The sequence below is a fragment of the Rhamphochromis sp. 'chilingali' genome (genome assembly GCF_963969265.1).
Source record: "Rhamphochromis sp. 'chilingali' genome assembly, chromosome: 15".
NCBI classification, from domain to species: domain Eukaryota; kingdom Metazoa; phylum Chordata; class Actinopteri; order Cichliformes; family Cichlidae; genus Rhamphochromis; species Rhamphochromis sp. 'chilingali'.
In genome coordinates, this window is record NC_137942.1 from 20,172,131 (window position 1) to 20,178,986 (window position 6,856).

The window sequence follows — 6,856 nt, forward strand, 5'->3', positions numbered from 1 at the left end:
GGATCCAAGCAACCCACTCCAGTCCTTTTCCAGCAGCCTGTCTGACCCAAACAGCATGAATATCCCAACCGAACCCTGAGTATGTACAGGTCAGTCTGTGGGATTCTCCAGGCCTTTTAATCACTGATTCAGACTCAGTCAATGTTTGAGCCTCAGTACCTACAGACAAAAACAAAATTAGCTTCTTTATTTCAAACATTTCATAATGTTTCAGAAATGTGCTGTCCTTACCAGCCCAGTAAACTGACACTATAAGGAAAACAAACATAAAGGCAGGACAGTTCATTGTAAAAGTCATGTCCCTCTGCTCAGTCTACAGTTGTGTAAATCAACCATGCAGTCTTTGTGTTATATTTGGCAACACTTATGTAAAAATCTGAATTTGCATCAGTTTCTTCTCCTCAAAGAGGAACACATGTCATGTCACACAATCCTCTGCACATCACTTATATTAGTCAGGTAAATCTTATAAATGCACAAATTATATTTATTATTTATGAAAAAATAGATAATAATTTTCTCTCAAAATGTATGAAAATCTCCATAAGTGCTAATTATTAAACACATGTTCTATGAAGATATTAATACTGTGGGAACAATATGACTTGTTACTGCTAAAGTTCATGTTGATGGCATCTCTGAAAAAGTTTCACAAACAACAAGTTGTTGCTTAAAAACCAGCACTAAATCAGGAAACCATTTTATCAAACATCTGAACCTCCACAAAAAAGTAAAATACATTAAAACTGTCACTCAGCATGAATGATGAATGACATTCAACCTAACATAAAAATAAATAAAAATAAATAAAACCTAAATAAACTCAATCAAAATTTCAAACTCAGATATATTTAAGATTCAAAACTCAAAATCAACACAAAATTCTAAGAACAGGACTTCTGCATGGTTTAGGAGTTTTGGATTTTTAAAACATTTTTTGTTGTTTGTTGGTTTTTCTTACAAATGAGAGCATTTTCTATTATCTCATGGAAGTAAGTGTTGGATGAGTTATTTAGTGTTTAATAAAGTTGATAAAAAGCGTTCTTATCTAAGTGGTCTGGTCTTGTAAGCATAAGTGGGGTGAGAGCCTCTCTTCTTGTGGCTTCATGTCAGTGTGGAGTTTGTGGCATTTTTGTTAAGGTTTCCTGATTGGTTTTCTCCATGCATCTCTCTCTCTCTCTCTCTCTCTCTCAGCTGCTTTCTGTTGTTTTGTCAGCAGATGGTAAATTGGGTGGTAAATTTTTACTGTTACCCTTGAGCTACAGCCACCCACTGGCACAGATGAGTAAACCGTCACAAGGTTTTGGATAAAGTGTAAACTCACAAACCTGTCAAACCTGCATTTGAAACTTTGGCTACCATAGCAGTATATATTTGGGTCTTCTAACTAAAATAGGAAAATAGGAACATAAATAGTGCCTTATTGCCAGACCTGGCCCACATCTGGTTGGCATACACACTGCCATGACACGGGTCAGTCAGACGTGACAGTTTGATGCCGGATCCAGGGAAGACCTGTTTTCTATGGGCCTGGGCCACATACACCAAACCACAATTGGGCCAGATATGGTATGCCATCTCATAGACAGTGTCATCTACGCCAGGCCTGGCTCATATCTGGTTTACATACACTCTGACATGACACCAGTCAGTCAGAAGTGCCAGCTTGATGCCAGATCCGGGCCAGACCTGTTTTCTATGGGCCTGGGCCACATGAACCAAACCACAATCGAGCCAGATATGGCATGGCATCACATAGACAGCGCTATCTATGCCAGGCCTGGCTCATATCTGGATATCATACGTCTTATCATGCCAGAAGTCAGCCAGCAGTGCCGGCTTGATACCAGATCCGGGCCAGACCTCTTTGCTATGTGGGTTGTTGGGTTTTTTTTCTCTGTATGTATTATTGTAGGGTCTACCTTACAAAACAAAGTGCCTTGAGGCAACTGTTGTTGTGATTTGGCGCTATATAAATAAAATAAAATTGAATTGAATTGAAATTCATCTTTATTTTTTAAACGAATCTGTTCTTATTTGGCTTGTAAATTGACAAGAAAAGAAAAACAACCATAAACTCATGAGAATTTATCATCAAAGCTATTTTTCTGCCAGTCTTCAGTGGTGCAGCTCAATCTTGTCGTGCCCATTTTTATATTCTGCAGCACATATTCAAAGATGGAAACAGCCTGAGTTTGCATCAGCTTCTCCTCATCATTAATCAGTTTATCAAAAGAAAGTATCAAGCTAACCAAACAAACAGATATACAAGTAATATGTATGTTCATTCATGTTTTACTCAGCAGGGTTTGATCACTCATTAGTAATACAAAGATAATTATTTTAGTTTTTCCTGATTTTACCCCAAAGTAAAATAAAAGAGAATCTGACAAGGATGCCTCCTGGGTTAATGTGTTCCGGGCATGTCCCACCGGGAGGAGGCCCCGGGGCAGACCCGGGACATGCTGGAGAGATTATATCTCTCAGCTGGTCTGGGAACGCCTTGGTGTTCCCCCGGATAAGCTGGAGGAGGCGGCTGGGGAGAGGGAGGTCTGGGCTTCTCTGCTTAGGCTGCTGCCCCCGCTACCCGGCCCCGGATAAAGCAGAAGAAGGTGGATGGATGAATGGATGGATGGTAAAATAACAAAAAATGTTTTCATTTATTTATAAATGTATTTATTTCCTAGAAGTTTAACTCACAACCACAGTAAATCTGACAACATTCATCAGTACAAATTAGTGCAGTTGGGTTTTCTGAGCATCCCAGTTGTCATTCCTTCACGTCTTTCCGTGACCTCATGACATCAGGCACTGAAAAAACAAAATGATACTTTTTTGACAGGTTGACCTCCACCTTTCTATTATCTCTACAGATGGTGAACCACTCTTTAGATAACTGAAAAAGTATAGTCTAAATAATGATGAAATATTTTTGATTTTACTGTGTTTGCCATACCTTGTGTTAACTCAGAAAATATATTAAATGTATAAACATATATTTATTTCATGATATATTATTTAACAACAGTGTGCTCATGTAAAAACTACTGGACATTTGTTTTTTATGTGAATCTAAAATCTTGACTACTTATCTTGACAATGTATTCTTCTGAAATTATCCTTAAAAGTTTACATACATTTTTTCATATTATTTTATTATTATCAGAAAATACTTTTAAATTGGTTTTTCAAAATATGCTTTTATATATTGTAGAATCACAATATATATTATATTTATTTGTGTCAGTGAGCTGATCATCATATTTTTGATTATCTACTGCCCCCTGTAGGTTCCTGTGAAACTGTATGTCTGAAGGTTTTTGTAAAGCCTCTCTCATTACTTACACCACTGTGTGTTTCTGGCACAGTAATACACAGCAGAGTCCTCTGGCTTTAGGCTGGACAGTCTCAGATACATCATGCTGTTGCTGTTGTCTCTGGTGATTTCTATACGTCCTTCCACACTGCTCGCATACACTGTTTTACTTGCATCATACCATATAACCCCCAGCCATTCTAATGTTTTTCCTGCAGGCTGTCTTATCCAGTGCATTCCTGCTTGGCCAAAATTGAAACCGGTCCCTCTACAGGAAAGACTGAGGGTTTCCTGAGGATTTTTCAACACTGGAATAGAGGGAATGGACTCCATAGCCTGACCATTCAGACCTGCCAAAAACATGAAAATTATAAATAAAAAAGATTAGTAATGTGAGAAACAAATTCAAGAACATGTAATCAATTTCCACATTCTGTATTATAAATTCTAGTGACTTACAAGGCAGACAGAGCACTGCCAGCAGAGCAGACAAACTGAGCAACATCTTGAAAGAGAAGGTGTGAAGCAAGTACTTTGAGAGCCAGTCATTAAAAGAACCTGAGTGTGCCATGTGAATTTCAATAGGGAGGGGCTCAACTATCTGGGTCACTTAAAATTCAAATGCATTTCAAAATAAAAAACATTGCATTTAATTCACTCTTTTACTTCTGCATTAGTTTTTCTTCCAAACATGGACTCACTTGTTGATGGGAATAGTTTTTTAGCAGTAAAAGACATCGTACTCACTCTTTTTCTGGGTATTGTTTTCCAGGAAACTCTTGCCCAGAGATGCATGTTTCTAATCTCATCTGAATCTCATCCTACCAACCTACTGACTATTTATGGTTGTATTAATTATTGTCTCTTTAACATTTTCATTTCTGTCTTGACTTTTTACTCACCCCACCAGATCACAACAGATTGATGCCCTCCGTGAGCCTGGGTGTCCTGGAGGTTTCATTCAACTAAAGGAAGTTTGACTCTCTCCCTACTGTACTTTCAGTCAACTTAGATTTCTCTTGAAAACATTATCTGGTATTTATTTTACAACATGAAGTGCACAGAAAATAATTTAAAATTTTATTCACAAGACATATGATGGCTCTTGAAACAAAAGGGTTTTTTCATGATCAATATTTTATTGTATTGTAATATTTTTGCATTTCTCCTGTTTCTTCTAGTTTGCCCACTCTCCTTTTTGGCCCTACCTTTCAGTGGGTTGCTCTTGCTCCGGGGCTCTATGCTTCAGATTTGACTTTCCCAATCTGCAGTGCTCTTTTTATAATGTTCATCACCTCTTGGTTTCTCTTTTTCATCCTTTCCAGTTATTACAGATAATGGCACCTCTTGAATCAGGCTTTCCAAGAGGTCCTTTTTCTTTTTTTTCTCCACTGTCATGGTTTTTCTTTGGACTTTACCTTACAATATAAAGTATGATTAGATGATATTTGCTTTAAAGTAATAATGTATGAATAAAAATGGATTTAATGGAATGTCAAAGAAATTAGAATAAAAGATTTCATGCTGCTAACTCATGAATTATTTCAATCTATTTTGCAGACAATTAAATTAACTATTTAAATCATTACAACTGGAATTAAAACTCCATCCATCCATCTGTCTATTCTGTACTTCTTAGCCGATTCATCATTGTGAATGGCTGATAGATGGACTTTACAACGAATGGCCTGAACTGTCTGTTTCACGTATCATTCAAATGAATCTAAAAACAAAATATGTTGCATCAAATTGTATGCTTTTGTTTTTTAGAGTTGTTTAGCAATGGTTTTATTCCCTTAGATTCACTTTCTATGGGAGATGGTCTTTTGTAACTTCTAAACTATGAGCTGAAACATTTGAGTTCCTTCTCTGTTTTCCAGTAATGTGGTACAGATATTAGCAGTGCTATTTTCCTGGTTAGGGAGAGCTATGCTAGATGAACACAGCTGTAAAACCTGCAGTGTTACAGTGATCAGAGGGTGCTTGCTTGAGTGTTGACATATTTTTTCATACTGATTTTTTTATCATTAGTTTTCACAGTTGTGTGTCTAGAAGTACATTATTTTAAATATGCAGTGAGACGTAGAAGAACATGTATCATATTCTGAATAATCTCTTCAGCAGTAAGTGAAATATAAATGGTCAGGAGAATGAGCAGCCATTCTGATGATTATGATTATATGGATTACATATATGGTGATATGTGCTCATCGGCATATTTCAATTACTGATTAATTTAAACTTATTCATGCTCTCTGTTTAAATGCTTAAATACTTTTTTCATATTGATTTTCTTTATGAATCACCTTCAAAAACAAATGTTTTATAAATATTCTCACTCATGTCATGTCTTCTTAAAAATGTTATAATATTTGTAGTCATCTACTGCCCCCTACAGGTTGTTATGAAAATATATAGCTGAAGGTTTTTGTAAAGCTTCTCCCATATCAGAAACCACTGTGTGGTTGTCGCACAGTAATACACAGCAGAGTCCTCTGGCTTTAGATTAGACAGTCTCAGATATGTCATGCTGTTGCTATTGTCTTTGGTGATTTCTATACGTCCTTGCACACTGGCAATATATTCAGTTCTACTTGAGTCACTCCAAATAGTTCCAAACCATTCTAGGCCTTTTCCTGCAGGTTGTCTGATCCAGTGCATGCCATAGCTGCCAAAATTGAAACCAGATCCTCTACAGGAAAGACTGAGAGTTTCATGAGGATTTTTCAACACTGGAGTGGAGGGAATGGACTCCATAGCCTGACCATTCAGACCTGCCAAAGTACCAGAAGTATAAACAGTTAAAAACTAATTTACAGTTTTTCTCGATTGCTTAAACACTATAACCAGGCTTTTAAACTAAAATTTCAAAACCGTAACGCTATTTTTCAAAAAGCTCACCCATTTCCCTGAACTATAAACACTATTCCCTGCTTTGACACATGAGTCAAATTTGGTGAACTGTTACTGCAAAACTCTACACACAAATCCCTACATTTTTCAGTGCTTACACCATGTAGTCATTTAGAAAGCACTAGCATTCAATAATGTTAACTTAAGTCAGCATAGCTTGAGCTCAATTAGCACACAATTAACCAGGTGGAAACACTAGGAGTCAAAATTTATCACACACCAATCAGAACCTTCGAATGTGTGACAGTTACAGTAATGAGTGCTTCTATTTTTGTAGGACACAGAGACGACCACCTGGTGGAGGCAGGTTAAGGCTTTTGTCGGAGGGGCAAGAGAGGGAACTTGTAAACATGGTAATTGCAAATAATGTAATCCGCCTGCAAGAGATTCAAAGGAGAGTGATTGAGGATGATCATCTTTTTCGAGGCATAAATGCCATCAGCCTCTCCACAATTGACCGCATCCTCCGAAAGAATCAATTCCGGATGAAACAGGCATACCGAGTCCCTTTCGAACGAAACTCTGACAGAGTGAAAAACCAACGTGTGGAATATGTTCAGGTATGAGTTTGGATATTGTATAAAGTATTGTGTACCATCACAGCATGGCAGTTTATGCTGCCATTTC

At 37.2% G+C, this 6,856-nt stretch overlaps 1 long non-coding RNA gene across 1 annotated transcript; it reads right to left on the bottom strand.

Annotated features, from left to right (window-relative positions):
* Positions 1-2,678: 2,678 nt before the first annotated feature.
* LOC308410685 lies at positions 2,679-3,847 on the bottom strand. Its single transcript, XR_013974226.1, has 3 exons — positions 3,776-3,847; positions 3,346-3,666; positions 2,679-2,811 (listed from the first exon to the last, which is right to left on the bottom strand). It is a non-coding gene; the product is annotated as an uncharacterized lncRNA (long non-coding RNA).
* Between the last annotated feature and the right edge of the window lie 3,009 nt (positions 3,848-6,856).